We start from the raw sequence: 18,894 nt of genomic DNA on the forward strand, positions 1-18,894 counted from the left end.
TTTATAATGGTTCCTAAATGGCTGCTATGTCTAAGTCACCCTGTGCCCATCATAGGTGCAGGGTGTTTATGATGTGTTTGTATATGTTAATTGTTTTGTGTGCTCTCCTGTGCTGCTGATGCTTGTTACCAACTAAGTGGATTTGGCAATGGAGCCTGTATAGTGCCCTCTGTTCGTAGCAACACCAATATGCACTACCTGAATAGCAAGGCTTGTTAATTTGCATATTCAAGTAGATTTGCATATTGTTAATTCTGCAGGCAGGAGATATATTTTGTGTTAAATATTGTCTTCCCCACCACTTTTATAAATGTTATTATAATTACCTGTATGTTTTCTGACATAAGCATAAGATGTTTTCTGTTTTGGTTATTTGTATTTTATTGCGTTTGTCACAGCAAGCTTGATGTAATAAGTATATGGGCTAGTCCCACGTAAAATAAAGCTTTGCATGTTAGTTCCATTTGGAACTGGGTATCCTCTGTGGATTTTTCGGGACCCCAGTGACAGAGTTTTCGGACCTGTTGGCTGACTGCAAGATTTCTCTGGCACTGGGATAAATCAAAAGAGCAAGGCCTGAGAGCTGTAATCACATTATAAGCAGTGTTCTGGATATCCGCCTGGAAGAAGAGCTGCAGTGGAATAGGTAGAGGGGATAATACCTGCCAGGATTGGGAAGCCTGGCAGCCATATTTGTAAATGTTACCATAATTCCTGGTAGTTAATATGCAATGTTAAACAGACTGTATGTATTACTTGTGTAACTAATAAACTAAACTATGAACAAAAAAAAAGCTTTTCCAAAATATTCTATGTTTACATAAACCAACCCTAGTAGAGTGTACCTGTTTTCTTGCTTGTTCACATTAAATCGTTGTATTGAGTATCTAGGGACTGAGATCCCAAAACATCCTGTTACATCTATGACTAACCTAATGGAGGCAAGGCGTGTGATTTGTTTATCGGTGTGTGTGTATATATATAGTACAAAATAAAAAAAATAAATATGAGCAACTGGGTTCCAAGATTTTAGATGACAGCTTCAAAAGTCTTCTTTACTATTTTCTGTTAATGTCCCCCAGGTCCATGCAGCCACCTCAAGCATACTCACTGAAATCCACAGCTAAAAAAGGAACAAACACAAATATCAAAATTAGATAAATTCAAAATCCCCTCCCACAAAAAGCCAAAGTAAAAATGCATACAAAACTCAGAATACACTAACAGCAAATTTCCAGTGTTTTAACATTGATGATGGAAGACATATGCAAATAAACTATAAGGTATACCTACTTTTGGGCCGCCCTATATATATATTTTTTTATATATAAATATACCCCCAATGAAAACAAGCATGCAATTGCCTGCCTCTTGAGTTTAACTCCACTTAGCTAACCAAACTTGCAAACCAGGAAATAGCAGAACCTGTTGTCTGACTGACAGTCATAGGGGTGTAACAAAGTTAAGTTATGAAAATATAAATTTTAATTGAAATCTGCACATATTGTAAAATGGAAAACACGCTCTGAGGAATCACACACAAATATCACACTGCATAAAAGAAAGCCAATTCCAGATTGTTGGTGTGACGCAAATTGGGAACTACACATTCCCTTAGAAACTAATACAAATGTGGCCAAACAGGACAAGTATATGTTTGGAGGCAATAGAAAGGTTTAGTCTTTGAAGACTTTATCACATATCATACCAATACATAGTTAAAGGGACACTCTAAGAGCCAAAACAACGTTATCTTATAGTCACTGCCAGGGAAGGGTTCCCTGGTTATGGCTGCATAAACAAAGTTCTTAAAATGGCAGATAACTGAGCAATGAGACTCCAATAAAGTTATTAGATGCTTAGCGTGTCTCTTTAAGGCTTAACGCCCATAAAATTGTATTCTGTGGGGTTCTCCCAACTGTAACTGCAACAACTGCTTGACTGGCCTGCACACATTTTTTTTATTCTCCTATGAGCTGACATTGAGAAGGCACAGAAACAGCTAAGCATGTTCGCCTATAGCAGGGGTGCCCAAGGTAGATCCCCAGATGTTGTAGAACTACAACTCCCATGATGCTTTGCATGCCTTTAGAATGACAAAGCATCATGGAAGCTGTAGTTTTAAAACATCTTCGGATCTACCTTTTGGTCACCCCTGCCCTATAGCATCATGCATGTGTCCTCGCAAAAGAAAAGGCACCTATATGTCAGAGTTCTTTTTTGAAGTATAATTTGTTAATTGCATGTATTTTTTATTGCAGATCATGCAAAGCATTAACCTATAAGGAGGGGGTAAGAGCTAATTTTCACCCCTAACGTAGAGCTACAGACGGGAATTGCTAAAAGATTTCCCTTGCTATTATTATAATTTTCATTCATTAATCATAGGTGTTCAACCAACTAAATTGATCAGTAATTTTATTATATTTTGACACATCCACTATACAGTGTATTATTAAAATATTTATAATGTTAAAGTTAAGCTTAAAACATATCTAAATAGCAAAACAACTGAGTAGATCTGAATATACTAGAACCTTAGGTTCCCTAACCTTTAAGGTTTTAAGTTGCTGTTGCTGGTATTAATTATTCTCTTTGACTCTATAATCTGGTTGATTAATGCAATGTTTTATAGTCTCCCAGTACAACAACTTAACTTCTCTAATTATACGAAGAAATATACTTGAGGAAAGCATGGTAGCTTTTAATACATTGTCTGAGACTGATTGAGGAACAATGATTGATTTGTAAAGCAGGGTTATAATCGAAAACAATATTAGTTACACTACTGATCCTTAGAGTGGGGAGGACTAAAGGAACACTCCCACCACCATAATAACTTAAGCTTATTTAAGTTGTTTTAGGGCAGGAGTGTCTTGAGCTCCACGACCCGGAGGCTTGACCCATTACTTAATTCTTTAAGTGTCCAACACAGCTACCACCTAGCTCTATCCTCTCTGGGGCCCCAGTTTGAAGAAGAAAGGTGCTCTGCAATCATGTTCTTCCCCAGAGAACCAACTTGAACATTCTACCCAGATAACAGATGGCACCCGGATACTCCTGTTCTCATCAAAACTTCAATAAGATGAAGTTGTTAAAGTGTTTCTTTAATACTATAAAAAGAAAAAGGAGAAACACATAGAAATAAACCAAAGGTCAGGGAAAACAGAAAAACAAACAAGTAGGCAAGCTTACATACAATGACACATAGCTGATGATGTACAGCTGGGTCATGCCAATACTATGGGCAAAGAACTAGCATCAGTTTGGCTGAAACCATGTTGGTTATGAGGAAGAGAATCATAAAGAGGAATTTGTTGAGTAGGTACAGTGACAGATATCCTGTTATATTCATATCATTGATATACCTGGTTTCGATCGTATGTATCGGATCGCTCACAATATGTGTCCATTTCTGTCAGCGACTCCCTCTCTCTCCCAGTCACGTGTGGTGTTCCCCAAGGTTCCATTCTCGGCCCCCTACTATTTACATTATTTATAAATGATCTGCCTAATATCTGCAAATCCTCAAATGTACACATGTACGCAGATGACACGGTAATCTATGCGAGCAATTCCGATCTACCGCAGCTTGAGGCTGTGCTCCAAAACCAGTTTACAGAGGTAGAAAAGTGGATCGCAAACACAAGCATAGCCACATAACCGAGAAGCGGCAAAACCCATGCCTGAGCAGACGATCTCGACCGTCTCACAAACCCAGGGCACAGCACGCTCAGGCGAGTGACTCGGGGACATTATGTGACAGCCCCTGCTCAACATGCCCACCTGGGCATACGATCAACTACTACAAAAGACGACTAAGAAAACGATTATAGAAACCTGTAGTGTCAAGCCTAACATAAGCCGCGATAGGCACGCAACGGGTCCCTTAAGACACCCACGCCAACTCAGCATAGTTCCATGCGCTAGCAAACCCAACCACTTGCAGACCGGTAGCACGCCCTGACGAAACGCCATAATATCACACAGTGACGCATAGAACCCCCTGCCCAGAGTCAAAAGCTATTGAGGCAACAAGACTGCGTCCGACATCGATATCAAGGGCGTTAGGCCCCGACAACCACCCTATTTGCAATACAGTGTTTTTTCTCTAGCCAACAAGCAGCCCACATACTCCACTGACTCTGCTGTTTTGGATGGCACACTCGGACAGCACGAGCACATGCCCCAAGACACTGCTATGCATATCGTTCTATGTTCCCAAGTTAACTTGTAATCAACGAGTATTAATAAGTTGTTAATGTTGTATTGTTACTACATGATTGTATCGCAACTACTGCCGCACAACCCTTTGAAAAAAGGGCGCACTTAAACCTCTATGTGTATAACTTGCATAGCCAATGTCACGATATCTTATAACTGTGAGAAAACTAACTAAAGAATGTAAAAAAAAGAAAAGAAAAGTGAATCGCAAAAAACAAACTCTTCCTGAACACTGACAAAACTGTCACAATGATCTTTGGAACAGTACCTAAATTACACAAATCACACAATTCCCACCTATCCATCAAAACAATTTCAAATGGCACACTGACCGCAGTCCACTCTTTCAAATACTTGGGTATGATGTTAGACCCAAATGTATCTTTTGGCCTGCACATAGAAAAGCTTGCATCTAAACTTTATCCAAAACTAGGTGCCCTGTACAGAAACAAATCCTGCCTAAGCCCTACTGTAAAGGAAAAGATTGTACAGCAAATGCTGATGCCAATCATTGATTATGGGGATGTAGTATATGCATCTGCATCGCAATCCCACATTAATAAACTCAACACATTGTATAACTCGTTCTGCCGATTTGTGCTACAATGTAATTACAGGACCCACCATTGTGACATGCTAAAAGAACTAAACTGTCTGTCGCTGGAATCCAGACGCAACCTTCATCTTTCCAGCCTTGTGTTTAAGAGCTTTTCTGGGAAACTCCCACCCTACCTGAACACAATGCTTTCCCCGGCTGTTCCCACTTCCTATAACCTCCGATCCAGTACCAACACTTTACTTAGTCTACCTCAATACAAAAAGAAAGCAGCTCAATCCTCCTTCTCCTACAGAGCACCGCAATTGTGGAACGACCTCCCGCACAATTTAAAATCTTCCCTAAGCTTAAAGTCCTTTAAGAGGTCCCTCTCTAGATACCTCAAAACAGAATGCACCTGTCATGGTTGATTATATATTTCCTACCTGTTCTATGTTACATTTTGTATATATTGTGTATTAATATTGTTTTTGTATTTTATTGTACACTAACTGTAACAATGCAATGATTTGAGGACCCAGGACATACCTGAAAACGAGAGAAATCTCAATGTATCTTTCCTGGTAAAATATTTTATAAATAAATAAATAATATGCTAGAACAAGCATAAAGCAGTTAATGAACAATTTGATCCACTCCAGATTTTATACTCTATTTTATATGTCTAGTCTAGCAGTAAATCATTTACGTGTGTGTAGCAGTTTGTGGACTAGACGTGATTGTGTGTTTTATTGGAGAAATGCTTGACAAAGCCCGATCAAAGCAAAAAAGGTTCTCAAGTCCATTTTATGGTAATTGACAAAATAATGTTTTATAACATAATTGTTATCATAGATGACTTCACTCTTGCAACTAATCTACGACTGTGATAAAACTGAACATAATTTTAATTATAAGAAGTATGTGTTCAACAGATTCAACATACAAACCTATAAGTACTTGTGGTGAACAGAACCTCACCATGGGCTCCTGGAGGAGCCTGCTTGCCAGCCTGCTGCCTTAAGACTATGGGCCATACGAAAAGGCTCATAAAAGACTTTGTTCGTGCCCTTTTTCTATTCTGTCGGGAACCAAACAGGCGCACTAACCATGGACCACCCGGAAGCTTGTTAAGTCTAACTCTGTTCGCATGAACGACCACAAGGTGGCGGCCATCTTGTTCACATAAACGCAGGCAGCAGTGTTTGGTCGTCGAGTTCATGGAACTGAAATTCGACACAGGAACTCCCGAACACCGCTGGACTGGACCAGCATCGCCTGCGTTCGGTTCTACACCACTTAGAAGGGCACTGTTCGGTGGAAACATTCCCACGAACAAGGTGAACAAGCTCCAGGGTAAGACTATTGACTATGTTCGATAGTCTGTTCATTTTTAAACTACCCAACTAGAATGACCACTGGCCATGATTTCATGGAACTGTTTTGGGCATAGGACCATGTGCACGGTCAGTCAAATAATTAACTTCCATGAAAATCCCGAACCCCTGAACCGATATGAGTGATTTTTAGATATGTTGGTCACCCAGATCGGGGATATCAGGGGATGTAACTTTTGTGGGGTTTTCCTGTGTTTTGGGGGTACTTTTGAGGTATTGTTATATTGCATGTTTTCTGTACTGGGAGATAATTTAATTTAGATGTGTACTTTGCAACAGATTTCTCTCAGGTCTAGTGGAGAATGTCCCTGGAATGTGATTAAGGAAACCCCTTGCATCGGGAGTTGCATAAAAGGCAGTGTGTGGTTCCCAATTAATCAGGTCATCCCCAGCATAGAGCCTCATATCATGTGTGTGGGATAAAGCTGTACTAGCTATATCCCTGCTCTTTGGATTTCTATATCACTAGCACTTTTAAGGGCTATACGGCTATTCTCTCTTGGAGGAGAGGTCTTCCCACTGGGAGCTGGATCCTGGTGTTGGACCAGGGTGGGAAGGGACGACGAGACCCCAGCCAAGCTGCGGCGGCTAAGGGGTCTACGGTACTTATGGTGTCCGGTGTGGTGCTTATGGTACTTGGTGATACTAAGAAGTAGCGATCGGCGAAGGTACCCAGTCGGCGTGCCAGGCGGTCCGCCACAGTAGTACATGCTGCTTCCTATGTGATGGGACAATTCTGTAAAGATAGAGACTGTATGAGAGAGAGACAGACAGAGACAGAGAAAGATTGATTAGCTAGTAAATGTACTAACTGTACTAACTCAAGGTCACAGGTTGTATTGCCAAAGGGGTCAACTGGGCCTTCTTTTTGTTAACATGTACACCCCTGAAAAAAATTAAAACATCTTAATTTCTTGCAAAATACCTTTATATATTTTTTACATTCTCAGAAGAATTAGACAGACAAAATTAATAGGAACTGTATTAGCTGACATAAATTGAAATTTTCTTTCTTAATTATGTCATCACCATCTTAAGAATATTCTTCAAATAGACAGTATTACGCTACAGTAACTTTTCCTTTTATTTTCTATTTACATAATGTAATTTCAAGGAATAGAAAAAGAGAAAAGATTCAACACAACAGATGCTACTCTATGCAATGGATGCCATACAGGCAATAATAAGGTCTGCGTTTTGAAAAATAAAACAGTCAATTGGCACAAATCTACATGGGACACACGACAATGGATACTTAGCGTTTGATTTTTTTTTTTCATATTTATATTTTTTCTCAGTAAACGTAAGATTTATTTTCATGCATTTTTTTATTAACAAACAATGTGGTAAAGTATAGATGTGAAAGAATAAGTTCATGGTCAAAGAGAATCACAAAAAAAGTGTTTCTTTGTAACATGAAATTCCACTAAGTGACGGAAAAGATAACTGCACTTGCATCCTGCAGGCATGGGGGTTCTGTAGCTTCCTTACAGATGTGGGAGGTATATATATATATATTGATTCCCCTACTCATACCTCATTGTTGAGTTATACTGAGCATGAAAACAGAAGAACATTAAAAGCTATGTAGCATACTATAATTAGGATTTATTTAGTCAATTTCATCTTTATCTTTAAGTCTTCAAGGAGGAGGATAGACCTCCCTTCGGCTATATAATCACACAGAAAGTAATCACTGATATTTCCAATACACATGTGGCCCATTTATTGGCTTCATTTGATGGTATACAGTCTCATATTGACCTTTACAAAAACAGCAGGTAGAATTCTACAAAAAAAAAAAAAAAAAAACGTAATCCCTCTTTCAAAAGTCACATAATTGACCACGATTGTTACTCTGTTTTCTAGACATTGCATTTCTGGTGCAGCGGACATTACATTGTTTTTTTGTATAGAGCACAAAGAAGTCAAGTGGAATAAACAATAGAATTACTGATCATTTTCTCTATATCCTTTATATCCTCTAATCTCTCTATTGTTCTTGGTGGAATTTCTCAAAAAGTTTTAAAAAGCAATTTAAAAATCTATGTTTAACTTTCTTTTTTTTGTTGTTTTTGTTTATAATGAAAAAAGAAAACCCCTTTAAATATATAGTTTGGGCTTATAATTGCTGCAGAGCAGTAGGGCTTTTATGATTCAGTAGGTCATGAGGGTGTCTACTCTTAAAGGGACACTACAGATCCCAAAAGCACTTCAGCTTGTTGTAGTGATTTCTGTGCAAAAGAGTGTCTTTTTTATTTTTTTTTTATTTTTTTTTCAATAGAAATCAGCACTTTTGTAAACTAACCAGGTTACACCTCACTGGCTGTCAATCAGACAACCGGTCCTGTTACTTCCTGGTTTGTTTAGCTCAGCGGAGCTAAACCCAAGAGGCTGCAATTGCCCAGAGCACCTTGCAAAGACTTCTCAATGAGCTGCATTGGGAAGTTTGTGAGTGTACGGCCAAAGAAAGTCTCGGTTGTGGGAGAAGATGAGGTTTTGCAAAGACTACATACAAGAGCTCAGGCATTTTTAAATATATCCCAAGTGAAAAAATGCAGAATGAAATGTATGCATGTTTCCATTGGGGGTATATCTGATAAACAGTGATTTTTATTCTTTAAATTTATTTTGGCATTGGAGTGTCCCTTAGGATCCATTCCCTAAAGTTTCTTAAAGTGCCTCTGTCACTGCAAACTTGTCTAATGCCTATTGTTTCCTTTTAACTTCCTTTTTAACAGTCTGTTCTTCTTTTCTTTATTTCTGATCTATTTCTCTTTAACCACTTCCTGACCAATGACGTAGCAGGTACGCCTGCCAAAAAACGGTTGGTAAGGACCGCGGACGTACCTGGTACGTTATTTAGTAAATCGCCACTTACCTGATCGCTGACGATCCCTCACCGGCGATCGCGATCCTGAGGTCTACCTAGGAACTCAGGCAGACCCCCACTGCCCGATCTGGCCCTTCCGGGCCATGTGATACTAAAGCATTAGTATTAAAATGTTGTATAATAACAAGCAAGACGTATGTATAGGAGGAGAAATACCACTGTCTAGGAAAGGAGCACGCCAAATTGGGATGTAGATTGACATAAACAGATATGAAACCACAGAATATGCTAATGAGTTAACGTAGTTAATTACGGAAACTTGCTGTATAGATAAACGTCACCATAAGGTTGATAGAACCTTATAAATAGCAAAGGAACAAACTTCTGGAATAAAAGGGAATCATGACGTGTCACACATGTCATGTGTCCTTAAGGGGTTAAAGGAGCACTATAGGGGCAGGAACACAAACACAAACATGTATTCCTGGCCCTATAGGGTAAAAACCACCATGAAGCCACCCTGTCCCCCTTATGCCTCCCTAAAAATAGTAAAATCTTACTTGTATTCAAGATTGAAGCTGTAATTCTGCATGCTGTTTGAATAAGAAAAACAAGCTGTCTGCTGACATCATCAGAAGTGTTAGCCTGATCCAATCACAATGTTTTCCCATAGGATTGGCTGAGACTGACAAGGAGGCAGATCAGGAGCAGAGCCAGCACAAACACAGCTCTGGCCAATCAGCATCTCCTCATAGAGCTGAATTGAATCAATGAATCTCTATAAGGGAAAGTTCAGTGTCTGCATGCAGATGGAGGAGACACTGAATGTTTGGATGTATTTTAGGCAGCCATGACCCAGGAAGGATCTCTAACAACTGAGGAGTGGCCAGTGAAGTTATCACTAGGCTATAATGTAAACACTGCATTTTCTCTGAAAAGACCGTGTTTACAGCATAAAGCCTACAGGTAATTATTCTACTCACCAGAACAAATCCAATAAGCTGTAGTTGTTCTGGTGACTATAGTGTCCCTTTAAACTAAGGGACATAATCATGCAATTTATAATGTTTATATAATTGTCAAGACTGTCATGCCTGGCTGGTCGCAAGGTCAACCCAAGTGTGATTGCCGTTCGACAGCCGAATGCATTATGTGTATAATGCCCAGCATGGCCAAACTCACGATTTGCGGGTCGAACGACCGGACGCATGAATCAAGATACAAAGACCCGGAAGCTGCGGGAGGGTCGGAGATCGGCGTGACCAGAGTACAGGCTGTGACTAGGAGCGGTAGAGAGTAAATTTGCCATGTGTCTGTAAGGGAGTTAGGAGGCCGGGGGCTCAGCTGAGCCAGATGCCGCTATTCGAAAAGTGGCCCAAAAGAGCCGCGCTGATCCGAGGGTACTCACGTTACCGTTGGAACTTGTGGCACGAATGCAGCAGTTTGATTGCGGTTGGTTGTCGGGTAGTGTGCCCTCTGTGAGTCTGGAAGCTGTCCTTGGCTGCGGGTGAAGAGCGGTAGTCTCCCAGGATTAGGTCTGTGTGGTACTTCTTTCCTGGTGAGAGCAATGCTGAGGCAGACGGGAACTGGAAGTGTTTGCAAAGGAATCTGGATCGGTGTCGGCCCTGAGTAGAGGTAAGTCTGGGTATAAATAGGTATAAATAGGTTAAGTAAGCCCCTCCCACAACTCCAGGCCTTAACACACACACATATATATATATATATACCCACTCACTCACACCTATATCAATCTGGCAAACTCAATTGGGCAAGCCCTATATTGACCCTGTAACTTTCCTAAACACCATAACACCTGTACATGGGGGGTATTGTTATACTCGGGAGACTTCACTGAACACAAATATGAGTGTTTAAAACAGTAAAATGTATCATGACAATAAAATCACCAGTAAAAATGCAGTTTTTGTGTAAAAAAAAATGCAAAGAAACAAATATAAACGCATATTTTGGCCAGGGTTTGTGACTATTGGCTACTAAGTGGCTACTACAAAACACTGGGTATGCCATGATGGGGTTCATTTTCATTCCTGTGCTGCCATACGGTCTTAAAGGCAACATCGGCCAAGCAAACCAATCTGGCAAATTTCGATGTGCAAACATGGAAAGCCCTACATTTGATCCCTGCATGTTTGCAAAAAAACATAAAACCTGGACATTGGGGCACTGTTGTACTCAGGAGATGTTGCTGAACACACATGGTGGTGTTCTTTGTTAGTAACACATAACAGGAACTGAGAATCCATGCCTAAAGTACCATGAGAGAGGAAAATAACACAAAAAATTTACTACGTAAAAGACTGGTCGTAGAATTAGTGCATGGAAAGTGTTAAAATACCACCATTTGAAATACCCTAGGGTGTCTACCTTTCAAAAATATATGGTTTGATTGGGGTAAATTACATTGGCCGGCTTCAAAAATGTCCCAAATAGGACATGGGTGCATGATGACCAGCTGTGAAAATTCCAAGTTGGAAAACTGGAGTTCGCACCCTCCAAATAAAGTATTTTAGCCCCCAGAGAACCTGACACACCTATACATGGGTGGTATCACTGTACTCGGGAGATGTTGCTGAACACATATTTGGGACTTCTTTGCAAGTAACCCTAAAGTTCTCAGTACATGTATTCTTAAATTGCTATGTGTGTCAAAGAAATCACCAATAATTTTTTTTTTTTAATTTGGCACAGATTGATGCTAAAATGGTTGCATGAAAAGAGTTTAAATGCCCCAAGTTTAATACCTTAGGTTGTCTTCTTTTACAAAATATATACGTGTGAAGGGTTATTCAGGGATTCTTGACATATATCAGTGTTACAATGTAACTTTCGTTAATTGGGGGGGGGGGGAAATGGTTTGTAAATAGCAAAGTGCTACTTGTACTTATTGCCCTGTAACTTAAAAAAAAAAAACTCAGGACAAAATTTAGAAACTATTTAGCATGGGTGTTTTTGACGGTCGTAGATGCGTAACAGATTTTGGCAGTCAAAGTTAGAAAAGGTGTTTTTTTTTATTTTTTCATCATATTTTAAAAAAAAATGTTATAGTAAATTATATAATATGATGAAAATAATGGTATCTTTAGAAAGACCATTTAATGGCGAGAAAAACAGTATTGTAACATATTCCTCCTCACCTTGCACTATTTGCGCTCAGCGGCCGTGCGTCTGTATAACTGACTCCTGCAACATGTTGATGGACGCCGGCCGCTGCGGCAAATTATAACCCTTACGTCCGCCCATGTTGATGACAATGTCGGCGTGCGTGTGACTTCACGCGGGAGATGCACGCGCTCATTCTAGGGTCAAAGGCCGATTTCGGCCAATCCAAATTGTAAAGGACTTATTAAAACACAATTTTACTTTTCCTCATTACCCTGTCGTGGTTTCCCTTAGTGGTTGTCCGAGAGTGTGTTCCTGAGCGTTTATTTCTGGTTATTGACTTTGGATTTGTTTGACTTCCCTGTATTCTGGTATCTCTGACTTTTTGGCTTTCCCTTATTGTTGCGTCCCATTCTTTGTCCCTGACCTCGGCAAGTATCCTGACTATTCTTTGGTACATGTAGTCCGGCCATTCTAAGGCCCGGGAACATGTTACCTTTTAGTCCTAGGTGTGATACAATTCTACGTGCTGGATCAATCAGTAATCCTGACAGGTATATAATATGTGTGGGTACAATAAATGAGTAAAAGGAAAATTACAGCTAAACACAAACACAGCAGAAATTTAAAAACAGCCCTGGTCCTTAACAGGTATAAAAATTGAAAAACTGGTCACTAAGGGGTTAAACCATAAGGACATGTAGGGACTGCTTATTTTTGTTACACTTGACAATTTTGACAAAGGGTGGAGCTTAAAGCAAGCAACAAGGGCAATGGTCACGTCTCTAGCCTCTCTATTATTGTAACAAATCCCTGGAGAGATATCACCCTATATTTATCAGTACAGTTAACGGACAAACTTAATTTATCATTGTAAGGTGGAGCCTTTTTTTAAACCTACATTACTATGTAACTATTTACTAGTTCTATAGTGCAAAGAGAGAGCAAGTCACTTCCAGTTTGTCATTTTTTATCTTTCCCCACCCCCCACCCTCAGCCCTCCTTTCAAATTACATAATAAATTTTAAAGCACATTTCTGTAACTGAAATGAAAAGCTCAAAAAGTCTTTAACTAGGACAAGTTAGAAAAGCTATGGAATTACATCATTTACACAATTTTGCTTTTACTCGAAGCCAAAACAATATAACAGCGTACGGCACTGTTAAAAAAAACATTGGATTTGATTTCAATGCCTGTCTGACTATTGTAAAATATGACCTGCTGAGCACAATGTGAAACTAAATTAAGCTTATAGTGAAAAGAGATCATAGACAATGCACACATTATTGGGAAAGTGTTGGCAGATTTTTAAAAGACGAACATTAAAAAAAAATTAAATCAAAATACAAATTAAAACACATTACGAGTCTTAGGCCACCCTAATATTGTACAAAATGTTAGAGATACTTTAAGCACCACTGGCACACTGTGGTAGTTACGGTGCCAGGAATCCCCAGGTGATGTTCTGAGATAATCTGTCGGATCATTTATGAACAGTTTGATATTTATCTGTCTTTTTTAGACACCTATGCTGATCAAGGTCTGAGTTGATCTGATAAAGTAGAACTTTATACATCTGCATTATCATAGTACAAAACACAAATATGTATTTTCCCACAACCACACAAAACACTTAACCGGTATGTGTATGTTGAATTCAGTTTTACCCAACAAGGAACCTACCAGCATTCTTTCCTAACATACACTGGTATAACATAAAAAATATATACAGGGAATATGTTGTTCCTATATTACAAATAGACAAAACATAGTGTTATAAAAGTCACACTAATGGTTGTGCACCACAATTATTGCACTTGCAGAGTTAAAGTTTAAAGGTGCCTTTTTTGTTGCGCTTTTGGTGACTCTGTTAAAAATTATTTTGAAGAATAGGATCTTTGGCAAATGTACATAACCGCCATTCAGGTGGACCCATCATGTGAACGTATAGAACGTGTACATCACTTCCGGGAAGTGTAACTTAACGCAAACAACCTCGAGAGCGACAGATTCAAATGAGCTGCAATAGTTACAATCAAGCCGGATGAAGATGTTGGTCTTACACTTCCACAGATGAACCAATAGTACTTGAGAGATGGGGGTTTAATGGGACTCAGAGGTGGGTTATGGCATTTTGTGTTTTTACTTTTTCAAACTTCCTTTAAATATATGGACCCTGAGGAATTCCCCAAAGGGAAGAAACACTTAGAACCACATTTCTGTATATGTTATTTATAAAATTAAACCCTATTTTTTCCACTGAGACCTGGATGGTGTCCCATGTTTTGATTAAAAACACTAGAAAGGCAATAACCCCCCAATATTGAGGGAATCATCCTATATGCTCAAATACATATATATATATATATATATTCCAGATGGAACATCTGAGATTGCTGTCCTGAAGAGTGCAGTTCCAGAAGCAGCTAAGATACTGTGCAGAATCTTGAGACTCCCAGGCGTCCGAGAATGAATTAATTAAATAAATATACCACCCAGGAGGGGTGAGAAAATACATTTATACATATATAGTTTGCAGTATCATACCAACTCCTAGCGGTTTTGGACAGAATTCATTAGCTGAGATTTATGTAGCAGCTCATCATCAATAGTAAAAACTGTTCTAATACCTGACCAGAACTTGTCTGGACTTATATTTTCTTAATCTTTTTCACCCTAACACGTTGTACACATGAAATGTAATACAAAATAAAATTTTGCCCATACATTTCCATTCTGCAAGTCAAACTTCATATCTACATTCTAGAAGGTAGGAAGATGGGAGAAGATATAGAGGATCAGTATTGAGCTTTTTTTGCAGGCTGCAATTACAACCTGCATCCTCATAGTACAGATACTTATATATCTGTACTATCTGTACTCCATGCATGTGGGCATTATGCCTAATTACACATTGTATTAACTTTTTAAAAGAAGCTGCATGCTGTACAGTGCAAGCAGTTTCCTTAAAACCTACACATATGGATGGTTTTTAACTTTTTTAGATATATTTGTGTCATATTTATTTGTCAAATATTTTTTTTTTGAAAGGTTTTCATTTTTAACAATGATAATCATTGTAAAAAAAAAATGAAATATATGTAATAAAGAGTACCATATATAGTCACATTGCCACAACAGCTTTGCGACTTGGAATAATAAACAATAAACAGTTGGTAGCATTGCATGGCTTGACATATCGTGCACATTTTAATTTTGGTCGCATTATGTAGAGCGGTCTCTATAGCTTGGGGTTACATTCCCGGTGTCCTGTGTGAGCTTGTTGTCTCCGTCGGTCCCTTGGCTAAGTGCGGTTTGAGTGAAATAAGCAGTGTGTGCTGCATGTAGGCAAATAGGCTTGTGTCTGACCTGTTTGGTGTGCATGGTATAACCCAGGAAGTTTAATAGTGAGTGGTGCATTTAAATGACATATTCCCTGTAGCGGGATGTCATGTCGCTCAGTGCCTTGCTTGGTGTGTCGCCTGCCTCTGTTGGGTTGGGTTGCGAGTTCCCTGCGTAAGTTCTGTCAGGCGAGGGGGCGGGTAGTGGTCCACTGGCCGTCTAGTCAGGTGTGTCAAGAGTGTGGTCAGTCGCCTCGGCAACATGTAAACATTCAGAGGTTAACATTGAAAACAGAGAAATTATAGAGAGAAAAAAAAGAGAAAAGAGAAAAAATCATGCTTTAGTGGAAAGTCCTTAGGGTGATGGCTCTCGTCTGTGAGTTCAGGTTGTTGACCGATCATGTTGTTCCCGGGTCGGACCTCGTGGGATGAAGGGAGTCACCCGATCAGGGTTCCATGCGTGTGTCGAGGTGGTAGCATTTTGGGTTGCAGCGGGGCGTAGTGAGTCCATCGGCAGCCCCAGGACAGGTAGCAGCGCCGTTGCTTCTGTGAGGGTGCTTACTGTGTGCTTGGTGTCACCTTTCTGGATCCATAGGGCTCGGGTCATCAGCCACTTATAGGGTATGTTTTTCTGCCTCAGCAGCATGGTGAATGGTCTGAGGGACCTTCTCCAGGCGAGTGTGCTGCCATTTAAGTCCGCGTAGAATGTTAGATCCATCGCCTCAAACTGATAAGGTGAGCTTCCCCTGGTTGCCGCCACGACCGCCATTTTATCCTTGTGGCGCTGAAATTTTATGATTAGGTCTCTGGGTGTTTCGGTAGGTGCCTTGGCTGGTTTTGGGGCTCGGAAGAAGCCGTCCAATTGCGTTGTTTTGACCTGTCGCAGTAAGAGTAGGGCTGTCAGCAAGCGGCTTAGCATGTGCAGTAATTCGTCTGTTGGGGTATCCTCCGGGATGCCCCGGATTTTTAAGTTATTAGCCCGCTTTGCATCTTCGAGTGCTGCGAACCGGCGCTCATGTCTATCATTCTGGCTTTTGAGGCCCTGTACCTCCTTTTGCAGCGCTGCTAGTTGCGTGGCTTGGCTATTTGACTCCGTTTCCAGGGCTCCCATTCTCCCCGTTAGGCCATGAATGTCGGCACGCAGGGACGCCACATCCGATTGGAGGGTGCGTTGGAGGTCAGCGAGCAGTGATTTCAACACCGCCATCGTTACCGGCGAGGCATCCGCCTTCTGAGTAACTGGTTTTGGTGCAGGCTCCGCTGGGAGGTCTGCTTCGTCTTCTCCCGAGGAAAAGTCATCGGAGAATTCAGGGTATCTTTCGGGATAAGCTGCCATTTTGGGCCTGGACGCCCCCTGTGTTTGGCGGAGCAGCTCGGCTATGTTAGGGCCCAGTCTCGGGTTCTCTTGCTTGGATTTCTTTGATTTCCGCCCCATTATGTTGGTCCGGTACTTGGTGGTTCAGTGGGCTATGGTAGTACCGTTTGGGTGTTGCCAATTACTGGGTTTTGGTTAGTGTAAAAGCACTTTATATGTACTGGTGATAAATAGTGTACAAAGAGTTGCGTATACAAACAGAACAAGAGTAAAAGGAGAGGCACATAAACTACAATCCGCAAAAATGTCATCATAAAGAGTATTATCGTTTGACATTTTCGGCCCACATGTTCCAGTGGTAAGTTAATGATTTTGTTGTGTTTGATGGCAAGCTGAGGTGCATCTCATAGTACTTATTCTCTAAGGCCAATGTTAATATCTCTTTAATAGCAGGAATTACGTCAGACCTCCAATAACGTGGTATCACCATAGTGGTTGCTATCAAGACGTGGCCTACCATTATCTTATCCACTTTGGTTTTCAGGAAATGACTTGAATAAACATAGTTCTGGAGTCAAAGTCACAACAGAAGGAGTAATATCCCTGATTGTTGTATGTACATTCTTCCAAAATAATTGTAAACATGGACAATGCCACCACTTATGGGAATATGTGCCTGTACATGTACATATAAAGTGCTTTTTTACCTTATTTGACACTATGTAGTGTGTTCCCTTTATCTAAAAAATAGGGTACTGGTATGCTTAGTGCAAAACACTATGGTGATACCACGTTATTGGAGGTCTGACGTAATTCCTGCTATTGAAGAGATATTAACATTGGCCTTTTACTCTTGTTCTGTTTGTATACGCAACTCTTTGTACATATAAAGTGCTTTTACACCTAAATAAGGTACTGGTATGCTTAGTGCAAAACACAGGATTGAGGGACTATTGGTGTGCTGCTCGTACTGGATAAGGATAGGGATTCACCGAAACCTATCTTGAGAAAACAAGGATAATGTCTTACACAGTGAAGCGCATATGATCCAGGAGCTAGCTTGTGTGAAAAGTTTTAATTGATAGAATAAATAAACTAATAGAGATGTATTACAATGTATATAGATGTAAGTAGTTACAACTCTGAGGTAGAATTAGTGAAAATAGAGAATATATGAAATAAATAACAAATGGTTGCTGTATCTTTAAATGCAAGTGTTAGTTTAAAAGGACTTTCAAGATCTTAAAAGTGTTAAAAAATGTCAGCTAAAAAGACCTTAAGCCATATATATATCACCAACATATATATATATATATATATATATATATACATATATATATACATATATATATACATATATATATATATATATATATATATATATATATATATATATATATATATATATATATATATAAAAGAAACCAAGAGGGCTGCACTCACCTAAACATGCATACATTATAGGGTGCTGCTGGGGCCAAAATATACAAAATACAGAATCCAGCGCACTCGCTTATACACTAAACAGAGATTTCAAATCTTAGAGATTGTAATAGTTTTATTTAAAAACACCTCACGTAGGCAAAAAATGATGGTGGTTTAGTTACAATATATGATCATACATTGCATAAGCCTGCCAACTACGTCAAAGTACCCCATATTCGGATTAGGATAGGACCTGCCGAATATGGGGTACTTTGACGTAGTTGGAAGGCTTATACAATGTATGATCATATAATGTAACTAAACCCCCACCATTTTTTGCCTAGGTGAGGTGTTTTTAAATAAAACTATTACAATCTCTAAGATTTGAAATCTCTGTTTAGTTAATAAGCGAGTGCGCTGGATTCTGTATTTTATATATATATATATATATATATATATATATATATATGTAGGTAAATATAAAGTGCAACAGTTATATATGGTGTGGGTATCTTAATCTCTGTAAGGATACAGGATTTGTGATACAAACACTGAATAATATACTTTGGTAATAAAGATATACGAAAAAAGGTGAATAGTAGTACAACAGTATATGGAACTGTTTACTGCAATGCAGTACAGATAAGGTACCGCTTAAAACCACTTGAACAAACCAGATTAAAAAACTGGATAAAATAAAAGC

General features: G+C 39.5%; 1 long non-coding RNA gene across 1 annotated transcript in view; it reads right to left on the reverse strand.

Moving 5' to 3' along the window:
* Positions 1 to 587: 587 nt before the first annotated feature.
* Positions 588 to 18,894, reverse strand: part of LOC134607914 (uncharacterized) — a 98,288-nt gene continuing 79,981 nt past the window's right edge. Inside the window, exon 3 of the long non-coding RNA XR_010090701.1 lies at positions 588 to 1,123. This is a non-coding gene — a long non-coding RNA (uncharacterized LOC134607914). The remainder of the gene's footprint in view (positions 1,124 to 18,894) is intronic.

The sequence above is a fragment of the Pelobates fuscus genome, chromosome 4, assembly GCF_036172605.1.
Source record: "Pelobates fuscus isolate aPelFus1 chromosome 4, aPelFus1.pri, whole genome shotgun sequence".
Classification (NCBI taxonomy): domain Eukaryota; kingdom Metazoa; phylum Chordata; class Amphibia; order Anura; family Pelobatidae; genus Pelobates; species Pelobates fuscus.